The sequence below is a fragment of the Ailuropoda melanoleuca genome, chromosome 1 (genome assembly GCF_002007445.2).
Source record: "Ailuropoda melanoleuca isolate Jingjing chromosome 1, ASM200744v2, whole genome shotgun sequence".
NCBI classification, from domain to species: domain Eukaryota; kingdom Metazoa; phylum Chordata; class Mammalia; order Carnivora; family Ursidae; genus Ailuropoda; species Ailuropoda melanoleuca.
In genome coordinates, this window is record NC_048218.1 from 53,846,066 (window position 1) to 53,872,023 (window position 25,958).

Sequence of the window (25,958 nt, forward strand, 5' to 3'; positions counted from 1 at the left end):
AGATGCCCCTTCAACAGATGACTGGATTAAAATCATTCTAGATGGGCTTCCTGTATTCTGCTTTTTGAATAATTCCATTTTCTAGTAACTTTTAAAAATCATTCCTTGGAATGAAAGGCAGTTCATTCCTGAACTAACAAGTATTGTCCTGTATTGCAGGTTTTTATTTTAGCAAAGAGAGTAGTATAAAAGTAATTATACATTTTGTGGGATTTTGCAGAGAATGTCTATTGTACAAATCAAGTCCTGAAATAGGACAGCTACATATAATAAGTGCTAATACAAAGTGGCTAACCTATATAAAGTGGAAAATAGTTCTACCCTTGAATGTGTTAAATAGCTCTTTTTCTTACTTAATTTCAGTAAACTATGTTGAATATTTTTTCCTGAAAGATAAAATGTTACATTTTATATATGTACATATATGTGTGTATAGTATATATGTATGTATATACGTATATACACATATACATAATGTATAGTATATACAGTATATATGTGTATGTATAGTAAATATTCAGGCTTTTTGATTTTCTATTGTATACATGCATAAACACTCACACATATATTTTATATATAAAATAGAAAACCAAAAACCTGAGTATCTGCTATAAAAAGAGCCAGCCTTTGTTCATATCACTATGGGGGCATCAGTATGCATTATATAATCGTATTATGATTGAGGATGTTGGTGGTCCCATAAAGCTAAATATCAAACAGGATTTTCGTTTGGAAAAAAAGCTTAATCCCAGCTTCTAGAATACTTTTCTTGTTATTAATGGGTATTTTTGACCCAAGATAATTTTACCTTTTTTTCTATTTTAGTCCAAATATTCACAGCCTTCTGCTCATAGGCATATTTAATCTCATCACATTTATAATTATTTGCTTGAAATTATCATTAGAGGAATTATAGAGCAGGCTTCATAAGCATAATTATCTTTCTGTTTTCAGCACCTCAGCCGCGGTACTTTATTTCCCCTCCATCTTGGTATGATCTGACATCACAAAGATGTAAATTATAAGGTCATGCAGATAAATTCCAAGCATCATTTAGCAAATAGCTTTGTCATCATTACTAATAGGTATGCACATATGAAATTCAGTGCAAGGCAGCATTTTACGTGAATATATGCACTGTTGTTAATCCTGGCAGGCAAGAGAAGAAAAAAAAATCTTGCTAAGGCTTAGTGTTTTACATTCATTGTCTGCAGTTCCTAGACCATTGTGATATCTGTTTAATATCTCTTAAATTTTCTTTGTAGACTAGACTCATCCTCTTTTCATACAAGGGAACTTTCACCTTATTAGATTTTGTTGGTTTCTTCAGCATCTGTTTTAGAGCTAAGGTTCAGACCAAACCCAAGTGTATTGTTGAACAAGGTACATGTTTTTTGGCCTTCATTTACTTTTGTTACATTTTATCAGTTTACTTAAATTGAACCCAGTGCCCTTAGCTACAACTAGAACATTTCTGCATATAACAAGAAGAGAAAACTCTGTCTTGAAACTCTCATTGATGTTGGTCAGGTAATGTGCAGAATGATCTGAGTCCCCAGCATTCCTTTATATGAGTCCAGCACTTCATGAAAGCTTCTGTCTGTTTAATTACTTCCTATTTTCTCATATCAGCTACTTTTTGTTCATGCTTATTTCACCTAAAACTCCCTCTCTCCTACTTACCATGTAAGACCTGACTCAAATTTCAGGTCATCCAAGAAGATTCCTTTGATCACACTAACTCGGTAAACTTTTATTCCTCTTAACTTCTGTAGTCCTTACTTTTGACATAACATAATTAGAAATTATATGAAGTTATCTTTATGTTTTTGCTTACCCTGCTTTGCTCTTCCCGTTTCCACTCTGTGAGTACAGGGTTTATTATTAATATTTCTTTGCATTCTCCTTAATATCAAGCACAACATCATTCCTATGAAGGTTAATTTATATGTGTTGGATGATCCTCATTTTATGGTAGATAAAATCAAGCCCAGTTTGTAACTTCTGTATTAAAACTGGCAAATATTTACATGGTTTCATGCTTGAAAAACATATCTGAAATTCTAAATATAAGCAAATCCTCTGTTCTGATCCCTTTTACTGTCAAAACCCTGAGTGGCTCATTACCCACAAGCTGTAGTATAATAATTGTATGTTCTATAACAAAAAGTAGGATCTAGTTATGGAAATTAGAATTGGCAAAGAATTGTGGTTCTGCAAATATGTGTTCATAAAAACATCCAAGTTTCAACAATGATTTAGTTAGAATTTTCTAACTGGCTAAAAGTAATTTATATCCCTACCTCCTAAAATAGATTTGACATGACATAAATGTTGGGATTATCTAATATAAAAAATTGATTGGTGTTAGTGAATTAAGTCATATCGAAATTCTTGTGATCCAAGCATCAATCAGTCAGTTTCCAGATTTTGTGAATTCAGCGCCTTCAGGATTTGGCTGCAGCCTTTCAATTCACGGAGACAAAGCAAAAAGCTGCCAGAATTCTAATTTAAACTNCAGTTTCCAGATTTTGTGAATTCAGCGCCTTCAGGATTTGGCTGCAGCCTTTCAATTCACGGAGACAAAGCAAAAAGCTGCCAGAATTCTAATTTAAACTTACTATCATGCCATTAATTTCTTTAGAAAAAGTTACACTGTTAGGTCCATATGTGTTCCCACATACAAGAAAAAATAAGCTCTGAAATTTGAAGAGATCACAGCCGTAAGAGGAATGTTTTGTAGAGATGTAGCGTTTATCTCACTGATTAGACTCAGGAAAAAAAATGTAGAGTAAAAGCATCTTAACAAAGTAAAATTAAATCATGGATTAGTTCTCTGGGTTACTAATGTACTTAAGCCCTGGAAGTATTTATGATTATGAGTTTAAAAGCATCCTAATATCAGTGGATATTATTTGGAGTTGGAAAAGATAATCCTTTTCAGTAGTGATAACAGTCATACTGAGGCTACAGCAAATGGTAAGAATGATGACTGGTAAATGGACAAGTTCTCGTCCACTCCAAAGTCATTGTCTTTATATGTCTTTAGTACTTTCTTTTAAGGATCTGGATAACTCTTTTCAGTATGCAATACAGCTTCTTTGGATTCATGTGCAAATACTGGGTTTCTTAAATATTTCATATCAGCACCAGCCTGAAGCATTTTAAAATTAAGTGTAGTGGGACTGGCAAGACCTCTAAGATTCAAATATACATATATGGGCATGTGTCTGATACTGTGAGTGAAGTCCCTATGAAAATTGTCTTATCAAACCCTACAGTCTGGGACAACTGCATTTTAAGATCTAGAATGAAAGGCCCTTTCAATATTGTAATTTTTTGAGAATTAAGGCATGATCATTGTGTTAGGAAATCACACTTAATTGGTTATAACACTTGCAAAGATGGGAAACATTCTACAAAGCATAAGTCAAGAATTGATATTCTGAAACTAGTTTATACGAACCAAGTAGTTTTTATGTTTCTAGCATTTATTGTTCTTTAAGGTTAACTGTCCATATTTTTATTAGCAATAAGATTGCTTATTCAAAAAATATAACACAATCAAGCTTGACTTTAGTTGTACAAATGACAGATATTTTGAGAGAACATATTTGTAAAAGAGACCAAGATTACATGTTCTAATAATTCCATTTTAAGGTGAAATAATATTTTAGACATATAAATATGTATAGTAAGTTATTCTTATTACTTTTGGGCTCTTTATTTTTGTGGTGGCTCACAGAAAGTTTGAATGATTTGCTCCAGGACTCACAAAATAGTCAAAGTGATGCTTAGAGCAGTCGGTGCAGCCAGTGATACTATATGATTCTGAGCAAGGAATTTTTTTTATAGACGGAATGTGTCGTGCTTAATTTAACATTTTGCATAATGAGGACTTTCCATGTCCAGAGANGGTGCAGCCAGTGATACTATATGATTCTGAGCAAGGAATTTTTTTTTATAGACGGAATGTGTCGTGCTTAATTTAACATTTTGCATAATGAGGACTTTCCATGTCCAGAGACATGTTTATTTGGGATGACAAGCTTAAATTGAATGATCACATACTCTTCAGTAGGTTTCCATTTGGAATAGATCCAGCAGCCACCCAGAGAGCTGCCATACATATCTAGACTGACATGTATCTGACTACAGACACTGCGGACTCCAACAGGATAAGAACACCACAGTGCCACTGTAGTAGGTCTTCACTGAAGCATGTAAGGGAAAAGCAGTGGACTAATCCATAGTTACAAAACTAGAGGAAATAAAATAATTTAGGTCAAATTGATCCCTCAAAAATGTTTGAGAAATGGGCTTCATGTCCTTTGGATATGCAGATTTTTAGGCTTTTCAGTTTAATAGCACAGCAGTGAAATAGCTATGAAAGTGCTGCTTTCAAAAAATATAGCGTATTAAAACACACACACACACACACACACACACACACACACACACACAGACCATGGAGTGTAATGGTTAAGAGCTCAGGCTCTGCAGTGAAACACACTTCACTTTGATTTCCAGTAGCAGCTTATAATCTACATGAGTTTGGGCAAGTTACTTAACCTTGGTAAATCTTCATTTCTTCATTGATAAATTTAGTAATGATACCAACCTTAAAGAAGTGTTCTAAGGCTTGAGAGAGAAATAACGTAAAGTGCTTAGCACAATGTCTGGAAAAGTGCCAAGTATTTTTTAAGCTAGTTCGTGAAAAGAAGATCACCATCGACATATTGATATAACTAACATCGATACTTACCCACTACACTCCGTATTCTCAGCTCAGTAATGTTATGTATGATCCTTTCTATTATAGTAAAAACTGTAGGTTATTTTTGGTCATTATCCACGTGTAACCCATCAAGTAAAATGTGTAGTGATTTAAGCATAAATACTTCTAAGAAAACCATATTAAGTTCATGGTTAGAACCATCATGTCATGGACCATTTGTATTTAATAATTGTATTTACTAATTTAACAAACTTTATTTAGCTTCTCATATGAGGAAAAAAGATACATATTTGCTTCAGCGTTGAAATGTAATATCGAAAATTATATCTAATACTGATTGGGAGATGAGATTTAACATTTTAACTTTTTGAAGTATTCATTGCTCCACACCAGAATTCTGTTTTTTCTTTCTTTTTTTTTTTTTAGAATTCTGTTTTTTTTTCAATTTTATACCTTAGTGAAGAAAATAAATTAGTGAAAATTAAGGAATCAGTTTTGAGTAAAACTGTGTCACATGTTACAGCATATTTGGTAGCTGTGATAAAAATTACAACTAAGAGACTTGAGGTGATTTTTTAGAAATGTGAATTATAATAAGACTGGTATTGTAAGATGATTTTTGATAATGTTCCATAATGAGAGACCAGTTGCAATGTATTTATTTCTAGGTAGATATTTTCGGTAGAAAATGATAAGAATGCCTATAATTTTCCCTGCAAATGATTGCTTTGGTAGTATATATTAGAGTAGAAGCTAGGTTTTATAGTTATTATGTTATAGGATGATGTATTTTAATGAAAATAATTTAAATTCATAAAACTTCTAATCTGTTTTAATTGGCTTAGAACGTGAACTGACTCTAGAGAAAAATGTGCATAAGAACATCAGAGGAGAGGTGTGGGGTGTGTCAGAGACCTATCTAGGCTCTCACAGGAAGTGAGTGATTTAATCAGGGTTTGAGGTCTAAGCTGAGGGGGCAGAGCCTATACCAAGATTTGGTTGCATGGGAAATCTTATAGAAAGTATATAAAGGATTAACTTGTCTAAGTGTTCCCAGTGTCTTTTTATTTTGTAAAGTAATAATCAAATGAATATATGACCTAAATATCTTTACAACACTTTTAGATGAACCATCCCCCACCTCCATCACTTTCCTCTTTTTTGGATATGATATTAAAGCATAGGTGCAGGCATTTAATGCCTATCTAAATAACCAAACCAGATCTTACACCTACATTTTTTTAACCTCCAGTGTCCAGAGCTGAATTATAGATTAATAATAATCCTGATTCAAACATATAGTCACCCTTGGTAAGCGCATAGCTTACTTTTGTTTGTTCAGTTAGTTCTTTAGTAATTAATTTTATGTAATACCTATCTACAAACCCTTCACACAAAGAAAGAACTACAACTCTGAAAATAATTTACATGTAATTGTATCTCTCCCTATGTCCTTCTGCATTCTTCTTACCCCAGGTAACAGTAGTCTGAATCCTTTGTTCATAATTCCCTTAATTTTGCTTTTTACATGTATATATTACATGTAATATTACATGCACGCGTATTTCTAAAATGTGTATTTTAGAATTTTTGTTTTAACTTTATACAAATTGTATCATACTGTATGTAATATCCTTTTGGATTCTTTTTATTTACTTGTCATGTTACTTAGTTTTGGCTGCTGCATGGTATTTCACTATGTGAACATACCTTGGTTTATTCATCTACTCCTTTGAGGATAAGCGTGGGTAATTTCTAAGACTTTCCTGTTCAAGCAGTGTTATTACAAACATTCTTGAATGCATCTTTTATTGAAGTATAACCATTGTTTTAGAATAAGAATAAGAACCTTTATATAGACTCTTGTAAAGACTTTTTATATAGTCTCAGCGTTTTCTTAACCAGTTTATTTATTTATTTATTATTTATTTATTTATTTATTTATTTATTTATTTATTTTTAAAGATTTTATTTATTTATTTGACAGAGATAGAGACAGCCCGAGAGAGAGGAAACACAAGCAGGGGGAGTGGGAGAGGAAGAAGCAGGCTCCTAGTGGAGGAGCCTGATGTGGGGCTCGATCCCATAACACTGGGATCACGCCCTAAGCCGAAGGCAGACGCTTAACCGCTGTGCCACCCAGGCACCCCTTAACCAGTCAGTTTAATCTGTAAATAAAAAAACATGAATAATTCAGAATTCCTTTAAATACATAGTTACTAATAAAAAGGTGAAAGTACTAGTCTGTGCCTACGTGATTTGACCCCACTTATCTTTTATCTTTGCTATATGCCATTTTTCCTATTATTACATTCCAAGAATACTGGTCTTTTTTCAGTTCCTTGAACATATCAAGTCCTTTTCTCCCTGAATACCTTAGCACCCACAAATTCTTTTTCTTGGAGCTTTCTTCTTCCTTTTTGCTTCAGTTTCCCTTTTTAATCTTCACTTGTTCTTTAAAGTTTTTAGTTTGTTTAAGTTTACCTTCCAAAGGCCTCTCCTTTTTTTTTTTTTTTTTAAAGATTTTATTTATTCATTTGACACAGAGAGAGACAGCCAGTGAGAGAGGGAACACAAGCAGGAGGAGTGGGAGAGAAAGAAGCAGGCTCCCAGCNAAAGATTTTATTTATTCATTTGACACAGAGAGAGACAGTCAGTGAGAGAGGGAACACAAGCAGGAGGAGTGGGAGAGAAAGAAGCAGGCTCCCAGCGGAAGAGCCTGACGTGGGGGGCTCGATCCCAGAACTCCAGGATCACTCCCTGACTTGAAGGCAGACGCTTAAGGACTGNGCTTGAAGGCAGACGCTTAAGGACTGAGCCACCCAGGCGCCCCCAAAGGCCTCTCTTGATAACTCCAAATACTTTCCCTCTCCTCTATATGCAATTTTTTAAATTGTTTATTAAAAAACTTTATTTCACTCATTTAATTACTCATCCATTTCTTTACATTCATTCATTTAAAACTTACTGTGTCTCAAATCCTGAGGAATAGTAATAAGGAAAAAGAGAAAAGGACTCTGTTTTTCATAGAGTTACAACCTGTTGGAACAGAAAGACACTAATCAAATAGCCCAGAGTCAAATGCAAAATCTTACCTGTCACGAACCTTAGGAAGAAAGGTGTATGGTCCTAAGAGAGAGGATTATGGTTCTATAAAATTAAAACCAGGAATATTTACCCTGGTCGGTGGGTTCAGGGAGAGTTTCCCTGAAGAAGTGGTACTTGTGGCAAAATCTGTAGGATGAGTAAGAGTAAACTAAGTGAAGAGGGAAAGAGAACAGCGTTATTAAGTACAGAAAGAAGCATGTGCAAAGGGAATGCCTTACTTTAGGATGGAGCATGGTAAAGCTTGAATGTCTAGAAAATGGCCATTGCAGATGGGGCTGAAAGAAAGAGAGTTAAAAGTGATATGAGATACGGCTAAAAGATGGGAAAAAGACCTAACCATTCAAGGTATTCTAGCCATGTTAAAATGTTTGTTTTATTTGAGGAACAAAGGGAAGCCTTAAAAGAGTTTTAAATAAGTTTGGACACAATCAGAAATGCATTTTGAAAAAAGTCCTTTGGTCATAGTTTGGAAAAGAGGTGTGGTTGGATCAGCTACTAGGTTATTGCTTTAATCCATGCAAAAACTGATGGTAGTGTGGGATGGATTGTAGTAGTAAAAATGGAGAAAAGAGGCTGGATAATGCAATTTAAAAAAAGTGATTAAAGTGATTTTATTTTGTAGAAATGCATTAAAGCCAAGTGCTTATTTTTTTCCCTAATGACATTAGCAAGAATGACCATTCAAAAAGTCAGAATGTGAGTTCTTTTGTTTTTAATGACTTTATTTTTTTTAGAGAAGTTTAGGATCACAGCAAAATTGAGAAGAAGGAATAGAGATTTCCCATGTACCCCCCAACCCACACACATGCATAACTTCCCCCAGTACCAACATCCCCCAGCAGAGTGGAACATTTGTTACAATTGATAAAACTCTGTTGACACATCATGATCACACAAAGCCCACGGTTTACATAAGGTTTTACTCTTGGTACTGTACAGTCTTTGGGTCCAGACAAGTGTATAACAACATGTAGCCATCATTAATTATTACACAGAATATTTTCACTTCACTAAATATCTTCTGTACTTCATCTGTTTATCTTTCCCCACCACCCTAACTCTTAACCACGATTGATCATTTTAATGTCTCCACAGTTTTGCCTTTTCTGTAATGTCGTGTAGTTGGAATCATAGAGTATGTGGCCTTTTCAGATTGGTTGCTTTCACTTAGTAACATGTATTTACAGTTCCTCCATGTTTTTTTGTGGCTTGATAGTTCACATCTTTTTTTTTCAGCTTTATTGAGGTATAATTGACAAATAAAAGTGTAATATATTTAATGTGTGCAACCTGATGATTTGATATACATATGCATTGTGAATGGATTCCTACCATCAAATTAACATATCCATCAGGTCACACATTTACCTTTCTGCTTTTTGTTTTTTACGTAGAGAACATTTAAGTTTTACTCTCATAGCAAATTACAAATATAATATTAAAGACTATAATCACCATATTATATATTCCATCTTTAGAACTTACTCATCTTCTAAATGAAAGTTTGTACCCTTTTACCAACCTTTCTGTATTTCCCCTTTTTGAATATATATACAGATGTAGGATTGCTGGCTCATATGATAGTTCTATTTTTAATTTCTTGAGGAACTTCCATTCTGTTTTCCATAGTGAGTGGCTGTACCAGTTTACATTCCCAGCAACAGTGTACAAGGGTTCCCTTTTCCCCACATCTTTGCTAGCATTTGTTATCCTTGTCTTTTTGAAAATAGCCATGTTAACAAGTGTGAGATGATATTTTATTGTGGCTTTGATTTTATTTCCTTAATGATTAGTAATGTTGAACACTTTTTCATGTGCCTGTTGGCCATTTGTATGTCTTCTTTGGAAAAGTGTCTATTCAGGTCCTTTGCCCATTTTTAATTTGGGTTGTTTGTTTGTGCTATTGACATGTATGAATTTCTTGGATATTAACCCTTGGATATTAACCCTTTATCAAATATGTGGCTTGCAAATACTTTCTCCCACACCAGGTCTTCTTTTCATTTTGTTCATGGTTTCCTTTGCTGTACAGAAACTTTTTAGTTTGATGCTGTCCTACTAATTTATTTTTATTTTTGTTTTTGTTGTCTTTGCTTTTGGTGTCATATCAAAAAAAATTGTTGCTAAGATCGATGTCAAGAAGCTTATCCCCTATCTTTTCTTCTGGGAGTTTTACAGTTTCAGGTCTTACATTCAAGTCCTTTTTCATTTTGAGTTAATTTTTGTATATGGTACAAAGGAAGAGTCCACTTTTATTCTTTTGTATGTGGCTATTCAGTTTGCTCAACACTATTTATTGAATAGACTGTCTTTTCCCCATTATATGTTATTGGATCCCTTGTTGAAAATTAATTGACCACATATGCATGGGTTTATTTCTGGGCTGTCTATTCTGTTCTTTTAATCTCTGGGTCTCTTTTTATGCCAATTCCATACTGTTTTGGTGGTATAGCTTTGTAATACAACTTGAAATCAGGAACTGTGCCTCCTCCAACTTCGCATTTCTTTATCAAGTGTATTGGCTATTCAGGGTCTTTTGTGGTTCCATACAAATTTTAGAATTGTTTGTTCTATTTCTGTGAAAAATGCTGTTAGAATTTTGATAAGGTTTGTATTGAATTTTAGATCCATTTGTGTAGCCTGGACATTTAAAAAAAATATTAATTTTTCCAGCCTATTAACACAAAACATCTTTCCATTTATCCTCTTGTATCCTCTTTAATTTCATTCATTAGTGTCTTATATTTTTCAGTACAGATATTTCACCTTCTTGTTTAAATTTATTCCACATTATTTTATTTATATTTATAAATTTTATTTATATTATTTACAAATTTAAATTTTTATTTGTATTTATAAAAAATAGTTCTTTTTTATATTTTGAGTAATATATGTAGTCCTTTACCAGATATGTCTTTTGCAAATATTTTCTCCTAGTCTGTGGCTTGTTTTCTATTTCTCTTAATATTATCTTTCACAGAGCAGAAGTTTTTCATTTTAGGGGCCCCTGGGTGGCTCAGTTGTTAAGCGTCTGCCTTCGGCTCAGGGCGTGAACCCGGAGTTATGGGATCGAGCCCCACATCAGGCTCCTCTGCTGGAAGCCTGCTTCTTCCTCTCCCAGTCCCTCCACTTGTGCTCCCTCTCTCGCTGGCTGTCTCTCTCTCTGTCAAATAAATAAAATATTTTTTAAAAAAGTTTTTCATTTTAATTAAGTACAGATTATCCACTGTTTATCGACTGTGCCTTAGATGTTGTATCTAAAACATCATTGCCGTACCCAAGTTCATCTAGGTTTTCTCCCATGATAACTTCTAGGAGTTTTGTGGTTTTGTGTTTTACCCTTAGGTATCATTCATTTTCAGTTAATTTTTGTGGAAGGTGTAAGATCTGTGTCTACATTTTTTTTTTGCATATGGTTGTTCAGTTATTCCAGCACCATTTGTTGAAAAGACTGTCATTATTCCATTGTATTTTCTTTGCTCCTTTGTCAAATATCAGTTGACTATATTTATGTGGTTCTATTTCTAGACTCTCTATTCTGTTCCATAGATCTATTTGCCTACTGTTTTGCCAATACCACACTGCCTTGATTATTATAGCTTTATACTGATTCTTTTTTCCCCCCAAGTTTTTATTTAAATTCTTAAATAGTTAACATTAGTTAACATACAATGTAGTATTAGTTTCAGATGTAGAATTTAGTGATTCATCACATACATACAACACCTGGTGCTCATTACAAGTAGCTTTATACTAATTCTTAAAGTCAGACAGAGTAAAACAGTCCTGCAACTGTATTGTTCTCCTTCAGTATTGTGTGGGCTACTGAGTCTTTTGCTTCTTCATGTAAACTTTGGAATTAGTTTGTCAAAATCCACAAAATAACTTTTTGGTATTTTGACTGAGACTGCATTGAATCTTTAGATCAAGTTGAGAAGAGAACTGGCAACTTGAGAATAAATATAAATAAATACTTAGTCATCCTACCCATGACCAGGGTGTATTTTCCCATTTATTTAGTTCTTTTATTTCTTTCATTAGAGTTTTGTAGTTTCCCTCTATAGATCTTGTACACATTTTTTTTAGCTTTATATCTAAGCATTTCTTTTCTTTTCTTTTTGGGTGCTAATGTAAGTAGTATTGTAATTTTATCTAAAATTTTACTTATTGATGGTATATAGAAATATGACTGAATTTTGTATATTAACTTTTTATCTTACTACCTTAATTCAATCACTTTTAATTCCAAGAATGCTTTGTCTGTTCTTTTAGACTTTCTACATAGATGATCACATAATCTACAAACAAGGTGAGTTTAATTTATTCCTTTCAATCTGTATAATTTTTATATCATATTCTTGCATCAGCTACCATTTCCAGGAAAATGTTGAAAAGGAATAGTGAGAGGAGGAAATCCTTGACTTATTCCTGATCCTAATGAGAAAGTTTCTTGTTTCTTACAATCAAGTGTAACGTTAGCTGTAGGTTTTTGTAGATATTCATTATCAAAGTTGAGTAAGTCCCATCTATTTGTAGTTTGCTGAAGAGTTCAACTGACCTTTTAAATTCTAATACCATCACATCTGTCTATGTTTATAGATATACTACTTGCATATCAAATGCTTAAGATAATTAAATTGGTTGTGATATTACTTAAATCTCAAGTATTGGTATAATGGGTACTGAAAAGAAAATTTTTGGATGAATGAAAAATTCATCTTACAGAAAAAGTACTAACTTACTTGAGTAAAAAAAAAATGCTCCAATCCACTTATAATTACAGTAAAAAATTTGAACACTGTACCCAAATGTCAAAGCTAAGTTTACCAATTCAAATTATGTGTAAATGATAACAAATTACTCAAAGGAACTACTCCAGTCAATGTAGCTAATTTTGACCTGAATATCTGAAATAATTTCTTCTCAAAGCAGAGAACTTTGACAATGATAATTGTTAATTTTTGTAATATACTAATAGCTAACTTCAAAATTTTTTAAATTATTAAATTTTAAAATATTTAACACTGAATATTAAAAATGATTTAAATAGTAACATGGCCAAGTGAACAGGACTTAAATTTCAGAATAAAAAATATATATAGTTTCCACTCCATATGCCATGTATAAACAGTCATTTAATAAGTACTCATCATTATATGTAGGATATTTAATCTAGTTCTTTAGCAGTTGCAAATTCAGTGTTAAGTATTACATATTTTATTTTTATTCAAGTATGATTAACATACAGTGTTATCTTGGTTTGAGATATACAGTTCAATGATTTAGAAATTCTGTACATTTCTCAGCGCTCATCAAGATAAGTGTATTCTTAATCCTCTTTATCTGTTTCACCCATCCTCCCACCCATCTCCCATCTGGCTACTACCAGTTTGTTCTCTGTAATATTTTAAAATGAAATTTAAGAAACTTTAAGAAACTGCCAAATACAACTTCCTGTGATGATGGAAATGTTATATTTCACTGTCCACTATAACAATTCATGACATGTAACTACCTAGCGCTTGAAATTTGTCTAGAGTGACTGAGAAACTAAGATTTAAAATTTTATTTGATTTGTATTCATTTAAACTTAAGTTCTAATACCCACATGTAGCTAGTGGTGGGTATGTCAGACAGCAAAGACCGAGGAGATTCAGTTTGTACAATTGATTGATATTAAAATTAATGATTGATATTGAAAAAACTGACTCTCTCAAGGTCACACAATGCAGACAAAAATCCAGCCATTTTGTATTTGAAATTTTCTATTAAGTAACTTCTAACAAATTTGATAAATTTACTTGTGTTGTTAACACGATGGGAATTCATAGAGGGGAAAAGTTCTGTCAAATATAGCCTGTTCACTGAAATTTGAAAAATGGCTGAGAAGAATGGCTTTTGGATCATTCAGGGGAGATTTACTAAAGTGATTTTTGTAGGTTTCTTGCTGTTCCTGTTGAAAGTGGCTTCTTTGGAGATGGGCTTCATTTTTAAAACAGCGATAGTATTCTAACAAACCAAAAATTAAATAAACATATTTCTTATATTAGCTGAAATGTTAATGGCATTATTTATTTACTTATTATTTATTACTTCACCGTTTCTGTCTGTCAGAAACCCAAGCATGACTTAGATGAGGGCTCTGCTTCAGGGTCACTCAACAAAGCTGCTAATCAAGGTGTTGGTTGAAACTTCAGTCTTATCCAAAGGCTCAATTAGGGAGAGATCCAAGGATCTGATTCTAAGCTCAGTTACCAGCAGGATTTAGTTTCTAAAGTCCTCTTAGTCTGTTGGTTTCCATTCCTTGCTGATGTTTGGCCAAATGCCATTCTCAAATTTCTGTCCATCAAGCTCACAATACGGCAGTTTGCTTTATTAAATCAAAAACTGGAAAAGCCAAAGAGGTAGGAATTGCAAGCAAGATTGGGATTGCATTTTTTGTGTGTGTGTGTGGCTTTATTTCAGAAGTGACACTCCTTAACTTTTACTTTAGAAGCAGGTCACTAGGTCCAGTCCAAAAAAAAAAAAAAAAATGGAGAGGATCAAAAGGGCATAAATACTAGGAGATGGGAATGATTGGTTGCCATTTCATAAACTTCTCCTCACACTAACCAACCGAGATGGCAAAGACCATTTTTTTTAGGAAGCATGTGATATTTCCTATATCATTTATCAGAAGTCCAACCAAGAACTTCTTTAAATATTAAAAATAAATGGCCACCATTGTGATTTTTTTTTTTTACAATAAATTCAGTCTTACAACCTAAATTCTTAATATGGTCAGCTGTGTTTTTATACGGTGTCAGTAGCTGAAAGAAGAGTAAAACCTGGAAAAGTTCTAGAGACATTTTTAGTTATCCAGCCCTGAACACTATTTATTGTGTTTTATTTAGTATTGTCTAGTAGCTCCATTGTTTGCAACCTTCCCTTATTGCTGAGGTGGTGATATGTGGTCTTTGCTACAAATTGCACACAAACTTATAAAGACTACTTGTCTGTGAAAAAGATTAGCTTCTGAATTGAGAATGGGCAAGGTACCCTAGTCTGAAGAAAGTAATTTATCATAGTCCTAGAGCCTAGGAAACTGATGATCCATACAAAGCAGCTGTAATTACAAGGAATCCATACATTCCATTCCTATGAACTTCAGTTAGGGATTTTCTAAAGTGTTCAAGATTATGCATCCCTTAAATGGCAGAATTTAACTCTTATAACATGCTACTAACTCTATGTTATTGTATTCTTAAAAAAATGACAGAGGAATTAATGACAGAGGGATATGATATAATATGCAAATCTTGTATCAGTTTCTACAGTGAGAGTGAAAGAGTTTAGATCAAATACTTGAAGAGACATAGTTTTAATATCATTGCATGCCTTCTTCCTATGAGAACCAGTCATTTCCCCTAGAGCTTTCAGTATCCTTAATTTCTTTGAAGTACTTTAGCCTAGTGTACACGTTATTCTGTTTTTCCTTCTGTTCACAATAAACTCCCATCAACAGTAGTGAAAGCTTGTTTTCCTCAACAGACAGTAACTCCTATACTTTCCATAAAAAATCATACCAAAGGCTACCAATAATCTATGAAAAAATTAAATCCTCTGAATATTTACCTTCTCCAGCATTGAATCCCTCTGATCTCTTACCCTCTTGCAGCCCTTTTCTTACATTTCTGCCTAGGCTCATCTCCCCATGACCAACCTACATTTTTGGAGCTTGATTCCTTCTTTGGCTTTTTAAATTTAGGAGTGTTTTAAGATTGAGGCATGAACTTTTTGCTCTTCTTTGTCTAGACTCTGTTTAGTCACTGTCCCTTGAAGAAATTACCCGCTTCAGTGATCAGGTCTGAGTCGGTGACTCCCAATCTACATCTCTAAAAATGCCATCATCTTCTCTGAGTGTAAGTCTGCATGTGCAACTGCATGCTGAGCATTTGCACTTAGACTAATCTGTTACCGCCACTGAAAGATCATTGGCACTGAATTATATTATATCCTAGAATAAGATAACTTTTCTTAAACTTTTGTCTCCCTATGTCAAGTTCAGCATTTTTTTTCTTTATCAGCCAAGCTTGAAATAAAACTTATCTTTGACTCTTGACTTGAAGCATTGAGATTATTTGACCTTCCTTACCTAAAAATAAGTATGATAATAAGACCTATCTCAGATGTTGTTGTAAAGATTAAGTGATATAAAACGTTCAAAGTACTTAGCATAGCACAGTGCCTGACATGTAATAAGCCCCTTTGTCGTTTGTTATATTCCAGAATGTGATGATTTAGTATTTTAATGTATACTTCTTTTAAAATTTATAGTATTATGGAGATTCCAGTCAAAATACCTATGAAATATTCTTCAGAGCTTCACAAAATATGTCTAAATAGGTAAGATTAGCCTAGTGAATTTTGAAAAAGAATAATTATAGGGACATACCATATAAGTTATTATAAGGTGTTTTTTATAGTTTAGTTTTGTATCTGATAAGCACCTATTTGTGTAATAAGAAAATAATTTATAAATAAAATAATTCAGGAAATCACAAAGGGAAAGTGTATATTGTCTGGACTACAAAAAAATTTTTGTCCATAAAAAATCAAGGTCAAATTAAAAAGGCAAACAATTTCATAAAAAAAGAAATATTTTTCACCAGTATTTTAGATACTGTATTTACAACACATAGGAGTGTTCTGTTATAGCAATATGACGAGTATTGGTAATGACGATTAATAAAAAGAAACAAAGAAAGATAAACTATAATTCCATGAGTGAAACTGAGGATCTCACTAAAGTTTTAATTTCAGTTTCTGCTACAAGTTAATTTGAATGTGTTTTCACTTCCTGTTGACCATCTTAATTTGTAAAAATCACTTTTAAAAACCATTGGAAAAAAATACAATGGTGATGAAGGACAGTGCCTTCAGTTATATATTCCTGCTTGAACACTTTTAGCTGATGGTGCTTTTTTTATTGAAGTATAGTTGACATACAATATCTTATAAGTTGCTGGTGTATATCAAAGTAATTTGATGTTTCTGTATGTTACAAAATAATCCCCACGATAAGTCTAGTTATCATCTGTCACCATACAAAGTTATTATAATATTATTGACTATATTCCCTATGCTGTGCATTACATCCTTGTGACTTATTTATTTTATAACTAGAAGTTTGTACCTCTTAATCCCTTTCACCTGTTCCGTCTGCCTCCAACCCTTCCTGTCTCTGGTAACCAACACTTTGTTTACAGTATCTATGAGTCTGTTTTTCTTTTGTTTTGTTTGTTCACATGTGGTTGTTTCTACAACTGAGTGAAATCAGATGGCATTTGTCTTTCCTTGTCTGACTTATTTCACCTACCATAAAACCCTCTAGGTCTTTTCATGTTGTCGTAAATGGCAAGGTTTCATTCTTTTTTATGGCTGAGTAACATTTCATTATATACACACACAGACATACACACACACACACACATGCACACCCATTNCACACGCACACCCATTTCTTATCCATTCACCTATCGATGGATGCTTAGGTTGCTTCCATATATTAACTATTGTAAATAATGCTGCAATAAACATAGGGGTGCATAGATCTCTTCAAATTGGTGTTTTTATTTTCTTCAGATAAATACACAGAAGTGGAATTGCTGAACATATGGTAGTTTTATTTATTTATTTATTTTAGACCCCTACTGTTTTCCATAGTGGCTGCACCAGTTTACATCCCTACCAACAGTGTACAAGGGTCCCCTTTTTTCTACATCTTGGCCAACACTTGTTATTTTTTTCCTTTTTGATAATAGCCTGTCTGGGGGGAATGAGGTGGTATCTCATTGGGGTTTCAACGTGCATTTCCCTGATGATAAGTGATGTTGAGCAGCTATGTCTTCTTTGGAAAAATGACAGTTCAAGTCTTTTCCCCATTTTTAATAAGATTATTTGTGTGGGGTTTTTTTGGTGATGGGTTACATCAGTTCCTTGTATATTTTGGATATTAACCCTTTATCAGATGATGTCTTTTAAAAGAACATTGTTTATAAGTAGATTGAGAAAAGATTGTTCCATGCCCAGTTAAATTCTTATCTGCAGAAATGTGTAAAGAAAGTTGAATGACTGAGAGACAAAGGTGCTTTATGTTTTGCTAGAATAGAACGAGAGCCATGATGAGAGAGTTGGATTTTCTAACATGGTCCAAATTTTAAAATAACACTAATACTCTGAATAAGCTTTATTAACTTAGAGAAGCATAGAAACATAGAGGCTCAGTAGAGAGAGACCAACTCTGAACAGTTTTGCTGTTAGTAGAAAAAGAACCCAAGGGGATTCAGAAATGATGGAAGTATAATAGACATAAAATAAAACTGTCATGTATCTATTGTTGAGAAACAACTAATATTTTCATGTTTATGCACAATTAAGGCTTTCTAAACAAAAATTACTGGCAACCAGGATAAAAAGATGTTTGATTGGTAAACATGCCTTGGAAGTTGGAGACCTCCAGAGAGATTTACAGACCTATCTCCCCTGGAGCCTTTTATTTACATTCCAAAGGGTTGCAGATACCTAGGGACCTTCCCTTCTCCAAGAGAGGATCTGTCTATGTTAGAAAATTAATGTCTTTTCCTCCCTCTGGAGGGAAGAAGGGGCTGCTGTGCTGCAGTTTCTATGTAAACTGCAGAACTCATAATCTCTGGTTTCCTCTCCTGTCATAGAGACTGCCTCTGTACACAAAGGGACCATTTTCCCTCTCAAGAAAGAGAAAGGGGCATGGACAACTTGTGTGGTTATTGTTATAAATGATCTCTGATCCAGAAACCTTTTATTTACTTACCTTGCAGTAAAAACTTATTATGTGTTTATGTCATTTGTGCGTATTAAAAGCTCCACAGATCTACAGTGGAGAGTTTGGTTCTTCCTTTGTTGTCAGGAAATGTTGCAACTTATTATTGGACCCTTATAGTCCTGGAATGTGTAAATAGTATTAGCTATTTGCATAGCATTGTGGGCACCTATGTCTTTAGGGACTACCAAGTTTGGAGAATGGGGACTTGCTCTAGCAAACATGGAGGCAAATGAAACCAAATAAGAAAGGAAAGACATTAATAATACTTCTGAGGCTTGAAGCCATGATACTTACCGACACTTAAGAACCTGATTTACGGGGTGCTTGGGTGGCTCAGTTGGTTAAGCGTCTGCCTTTGGCTCAGGTCATGATCTTGAGTTCCTGGGATTGGCCTGTGTTGGGCTCCCTGCTCAATGGAGAGTCTGTTTTCCCATGTGCTCTCTCTCTTTCTCTCAAATAAATAAAATCTTAAAAAAAAAAAAAAAGCTGGATTTGCCAAGTCCACAGGAGAGTGGTCCTAAATAGAGTTTAAAAAACCATTCAGAGATGAGAAGAAAGAGATAAAGACAAATTCATTGTAATGATTTTTTTTTCATAATGAGAAATTTGCTCTTTCTAAAGAACTGGCCTTTATTCTGAGATCTTTATACTTTTTGTAGTTGAAACACTCTTTTTTTTAAAAAAAGAGATTTTATTTATTTATCTGTCAGAGGGAGAGAAAGCACAAGCAGAGGGAGCAGCAGGCAGAGGGAGAAGCAGGCTCCCTGCTGAGCAAGGAGCCCCATGCGAGACTCGATCCCAGGACCCTGGGATCATTACCTGAGCTGAATGCAGACACTTAACCGACTGAGCCACCCAGGCATCCCAAGTTGAAACATTCTTTTAAACAATAATGATAATAGCAAATTTTATCTGTTGGTGCATTACATGGTGGTAAAATGTCCCTATTATTGTATTCAAATTGTATTAACAGTGAAAGCACAGTCTTGGAACCACTTCTTTAAATGATTTGTATTGCTTACTGGGCTTGATATCTATAGCTCTAGCAGCAGAGCCTTAGATGGAAGTGATGTCCTGATGTGGTAGGATGAACCCCAGGTTTGGATAACTCAGAGAAATGTCATAAAACAAACAGGTAAGTCCTTGTTAAATTTTAAAGTAGAAATGTGCCACTTTGGTATTGTCTGCATATATATTTAATATTTCTTAAAGAAATGAGACACAAGAAAAGTTTTACATAAACACATCAAGACAAATCAAATTCTTTCTTCTGTTTGTTTTTCTTAAAAGGTATTACTCATTTCCTCCTGAAGTTGAAAAACACATTTAAGCAGACAGTATTATTACTGAACATAGTTTTGTGAAAACCCTTGAGAAAACTTCAGACTTTAACTTATTTATATACTGAATTCTCTAGGATTGATAAATATCAGTTCCTGATAGCTGAGATGTGCAAGAGCACTGGACTTTGAAAGATTTAATTAATAACCAAGTCTTATCTGTTGAATTGACTATCTTTGTGACTCTTCACTGACTTGGAGGGAAATGTAGTTTAATTTTGATACCGGCTTCTACTTTACTATTTTGCTCATTAGTTAGTCTCTATTTCAGTGAGTGAGGACTCTGTTTATTCATATTGTATCCCTCTTAGGCAGTTCTGCTCTGCCCAGTGTATGTGCTCAATAAATATCTTAGTAAACCTAGAGAATAATCAAAATAGGGAGAACAAATGTCCACCCTATCAATAGTGGTACCTGTAGCAAACCTTTAGACTCTGAACTCGAGGCCACAATTCTGGTTCCCAGTTATGGTCCATGTGGATAGTGCTTTCTTGGCGTTCATCCCAATCAGTGAATAGAGAAATCATGAAGCAATAGTAAAATAATTTCAGAGCTCATTTTCAAAAACTCATGACAGAGATTATAGTATGAGTATAATGTCATCTGGAATGTTTCCATCCTTTTAAATTTCTACCAGTTTTAATTCCACTTCCAGAAGCTTCTCTCAGTAGGGGTCCCTGTCCTAGAAGAGATCCCCTGTAGCTCTCAAAGGATAGCTCATTAATATAAAGAAAAGATCACATGTGCTATCCTAATAATCAATAATGGAAAATGCCAAGCTTTCGTGGATGTGTGTAGAAGTATATGAAAGATGTCCGGCAGACTACTGCGGGTATAAAAAATGTGTAAATGGTGATATAAGTTTATTAAATATTATTTAAATATATACACCTATGTACATACACATGTATATCAAAGTTATTACACTAAACATTCAGCAAAGGTAATGAGAGTCTAGAACATTTAAATGTTATTCTTTAACTCTATAAATGAATTTGATCTTAGCATATACAAGTAAATCTTGAACAATCCAAAACTGTGTTGTTTTGATCATATCTGGAGTTAGCTTAATATTATGAACCTGATAAAGTAGAGCCCAAGAAGGAATAATTGAGGTAAAATATATACAAACTAAGTAATAAGAAGGATGATCAAGGGGCACATGGGTGGCTTAGTTGGTTAAGCATCTGCCTTTGGCTCAGGTCATGGTCCTAGGGTCCTGAGATTGAGCCCCACATCAGGCTCCCTGCTCAGCAGGGGGTCTGCTTCTCCCTCTCCCTCTGCCCCCCTCCCTGCTTGTCTGCTTGCTTGCTCCCTCTCTCTTTCTCTCTCTCAAATAAATAAATAAATAAAATCTTTAAAAAAAAAAGAAGGATGAGCAGCATACAAGGAGAACTGGATGAATATGAGAGAAGACTGTGTGTATCTGTGAGAAAGTATGTATAGCAAAATGCTGGCTTAAAAGGTTATCTTCAAATTTCGGAAGGCCTCGCATGTTAAAGATATCTGTGTATTTGTATATGTGCCTATGTGCATATATACTGGATTACTTTGAAGGAATAAGGATTAAGGTCAATGGGGAGGGGAGTAGATACAGGAAAGTGCATTTCTGTATAATTCAGTTAAAATTCTAAAAATTTTACATTGTTTAAAATTTGATTAAGTGACCTTTATGAAGTAGTAAACCTCCTTTCTTTCCCTCCAGTCTCCAGAAATTTCAAGCAGAGGTCAGAGTGTTTGAGAGAATGTACATTCCAAATCTAAGATTCTAGGGTAGTAAGAATTAAATACAAATTATTTTCCTGAGTGTGTATCTATCATTAATTCTTGTACTTACATAACCATCTATTTTCCTGAGTACGTATCTCTCATTAATTCTTTTACTTACATAACCATCAAATATTTTCCTTATCATAAATCCATAACCCTGATTTTAATAGCTCTAAAAGCCAGATTATTTTAAAAACTGTTCAAGCCGAGGATGCAAATTAAAAAATTCAACTTCTTCACAAATGTATCCACTAATCTAGAATTACGCCTATTCCTAATCCATTGATATACTTTTGTTTTGTTATCCCTAAACCTTCATCAAAGCTGGAATGACTTATTTCATTACTCTTTAAATCTTACTCCTGAATCTTTAAAATTTCCCTCATACAGGGAGACAGTAGAATATGAACACATATTTACAAACTACAGACTCTGACATCTGGTTTGGCAACTTACTAGCTTTGTGATTAGGGGTAGGCATATCATCTCTCTGAGATTTTTTTTTTTTAAGATTTTATTTATTTAGTTGACAGAGACAGCCAGCAAGAGAGGGAACACAAGCAGGGGTAGTGGGAGAGAAAGAAGCAGGCTCATAGCAGAGGAGCCTGATGTGGGGCTCGATCCCATAACGCCGGGATCATGCCCTGAGCCGAAGGCAGACGCTTAACGACTGCGCCACCCAGGCGCCCCATCTCTCTGAGATGTTAATGCTTATCCCATTCACTTACTTATGACATCAAATGGTGTAATGTATATTATATAATGTTTAGGATGGAGCCTGGCACAAAATATTACCTACTAATATTTGCAACATTCAAACCAATTGATTTCCCTGAGAACAAGTAGGGTACATACTCTCTTAAGTGTTGGATAACTTTTCGAGTTTCGGTACTTAAATATTTTCTGTTTTCAGTGTTTCTCATTGGAAGATCTGTTTACCTGTTCTACAAGTATACATTGGTACATATAATGTGCAACTGATAGACACTGTTGTAAATACCCCAAAAACCACAATAAAAATCAATATGATTTATTTTATTTATTTTAAATAAAATAATCAAGGTCTTAGCCTTCATAGACTTTATAGGTAACTAAGATAAATGATAAGTATTATTAGTACTGCGATAAGGAGGGTGACCATACAATTTGTTGTCCCACCAGGATTTTCTCTATATAAAATGTACATAAACAAATGAGTTCTACTGTTTTATATATATGCAAATGTTTTCTGGAAAAATATACAAATTTATTTACAAATATTATTGAACTTCAATTATCACTTCACATTAAGTATTTTTTTAATACGTACAAGAAGTACAATCACTCTAATATCAGTAGTGTAAGGAATCGTAATTTCTTAACTTTCACAAACTGGCCTCTGTGGTATCAAATGTGACAATCTGAGTAGATAATTCCATATATACTTAAATGGGCATATATCAACCTATCAATTTCCATTATTCATATGATTGTATGAATGATGATAAACAGAAATACTGTTTAATGGTCATTTAAAGATGAATAATAGCCTGAGTTTCCTTTCACAGTTTGAAAGTAGGTAAAACCAGAAAGAAGAAAAAAGAGAGAGCAGAGCTTCCAAGGACATCATTAGTCTCTATATAATCTTCAATGTGTGTCTTCTCTCCACTGTAATTAAGTCACTTTAGTCAAACTCAGTTAGCTAATAATATTTTTTAAAATTTCTTTTCGCAATTTTGGTTTGATTTAGGATCCTTAGTACTTAGGAGAAAAGGTGATTGAGTTCATACAAAACCCAGTGCATTAGCAGCTTTCTCTTCCTCTTCCAGTATTTCCACTTTTATTCCTTGCACTTACTCCAGTGATCTTATGCTTGAAGTTGCATTTATAGCATTCTCTGGGGAAATTTTTTATAGCTATGTTCTGAAGCAGGCAGAAGATCAAGAAAATAGTTGCTCAGATATGTGTGAAAAGAAATAGCAGGTATGCCAAGATATTTGGGGGGAAATGTGTGAAAGCTGTATTTCTGTAGATGGAATGTGAGTTAGGTCAACTATATTTAGAAGTTCACCTAATTGTGCCTATTTCATTTAATTAAAATACAAATTAAAGTCTTATCTGTCCAAAGGAAGTTTGGGTAAATTAGATTAACTCTTTAAATCCACTAAGGTAATATTCACCCCCCCAAAAGGTAAAGGCAATGTAAACATGGTGGATAAAGACACCATGTCTAGCACTTAATTTCCTCTCACAAGTTTAGCCAAAGAAAAAGAAGAATGTAACTATCATGTCAGTTATGTGTCAAACTCTCATACATATTTATGGTCTATTGTGGAATAGGAATTAAAAGAAAAAAAAAGCCTAAATTGAGAAGTAAATAGGTCTGGATTTCAATCTGTCACTCACAGGTTAGTGAGGTGTTGGACTGAGGACCTGAATTCTTGTTCACGTTTATCAAAATAGTCAGGAGTCTTTTGGTTACAAGTGACTGAAAGTCGACAAAAGTATATTAGGCAAGGGCAAGGATGAGGCTTAAGATACCTAGAACCACCATGATTTCTCTCTTCACTTTCCTTTATCTCCTTTCTCTTAGATCAGTTTTCTTTCCATGGCTTTTCACTAGAAATCAAAGACCTGTGTCTCCTGGATCTAATTGGAAACATCCCAGAGATGAGCTTTGATTAAACTGGCCTGCAGAAACTGTCTATGTATAAGTCCAGGGAGATGGAATAACAAAATTGACAGCAGCCACTGGAGTGCCATGGCTGAAGTGAGGAGAGGAGTGGGTCCCCAAATAAGTGGATGCCTGTCAAATAAGGGAGAAGTGGTGAGCATAGAAAAAAAGTTGTTAGCAAGGTTGTTGTCGGAATTATAAATAAATACACAAATATATAAAAATTATATATATACAAATATATATGACCACACCTGGCACATACACATAGAGATTTTCTTTCTCTTACATTCCCTCCATTAGAGATAGCATTATGGCTGAAATGACTCTAATATCTTAGTTTTACTGGATCTCCTGTCTCTGCAGTCAAACTGGGTTTATTTTATCTCTGTAAGAATTTCTTTGAAATCCAAGTTTGTTCAATAAAAAATTGGTCTCCAAGGAGGAGGGAGGATAGCATGATGTGGTAAATAAGCACATATTTGTAGAACATACAGACAAGTTCTAATCTCACTTCTGCCACCTGCTACCTATGTGCCCTTGAGAAATTGTTATTCTCTAGCTCAGTTTCCTCTTCTATAAAGTAAGGGTAAGATAATTTTAGGAATGCAATAATATTTATGCCTGCCTTAGCAGAATGTTTAGAAACCAATAAGTAAATTGTAATAATTATTAGCATAGTTCTGGAGCTCCTTTACTTTCCAAGGAATCCTTACCTATCAACTCATTCCAGCCAGGAGAATCTAATACCCTGAAGATGACCAGCAGATATTCATTGAACATTACCCCTTAGTGTTCTTGATCTTTAAATATTTCCTTTACAGAGATACAGACAGTTTGGTTAAAAAAAAAAAAAGGATAAAGGGAGTATAAAACAGTGAGAGAAATAAATAAAAAGTTCACCAGCTGTGAATCCTAATTTCAATTTTTCTGTTCATGTGTTTTGTGATTTTGAAGTCTTTAACTTCTTCCCTCATTTCATCTAGCCCAATTTTCTTATCTGTAAATCTAAAATGAAATGCTGTATCTCAATCATAGCTTGCTTGCAAAGAAGTAAAAGAAAAACTACTATAAGAAGTCAGTTTTTAATAGTGAGCTATAATTAACCTATAGAATCAGATTGTTGAAAAGGACATATGGTATACTGAATGTTTTCATTACTTATATTAATCAAAATAAGTCTTAAATATCTCAGTGACTCTGAAAGTTCTGATGACTATTAAGTTTAAAAATAAGCAAATTGCTTTCATAGTGAGGACCCATTCCACACCAATGCTCCCTTAAATATAACCTTTTAACAAGTATGTACCTTTAAAAAAACTTTTTAACAATATTCTGTCCCCTACATTGGATTAGTCATATGCAGGAAATAACAAAGATATAGGTTGCTTGATTTTGTGGTGCTTCTATTCTGTTGGGAAGAAGATACTAGAGAAAAGAGTGGGTGTCAGGGTGGAGGGAGTTACAGGAATGCATTGTTCAGATCTTCTTTTGGGAAAGAGTGTC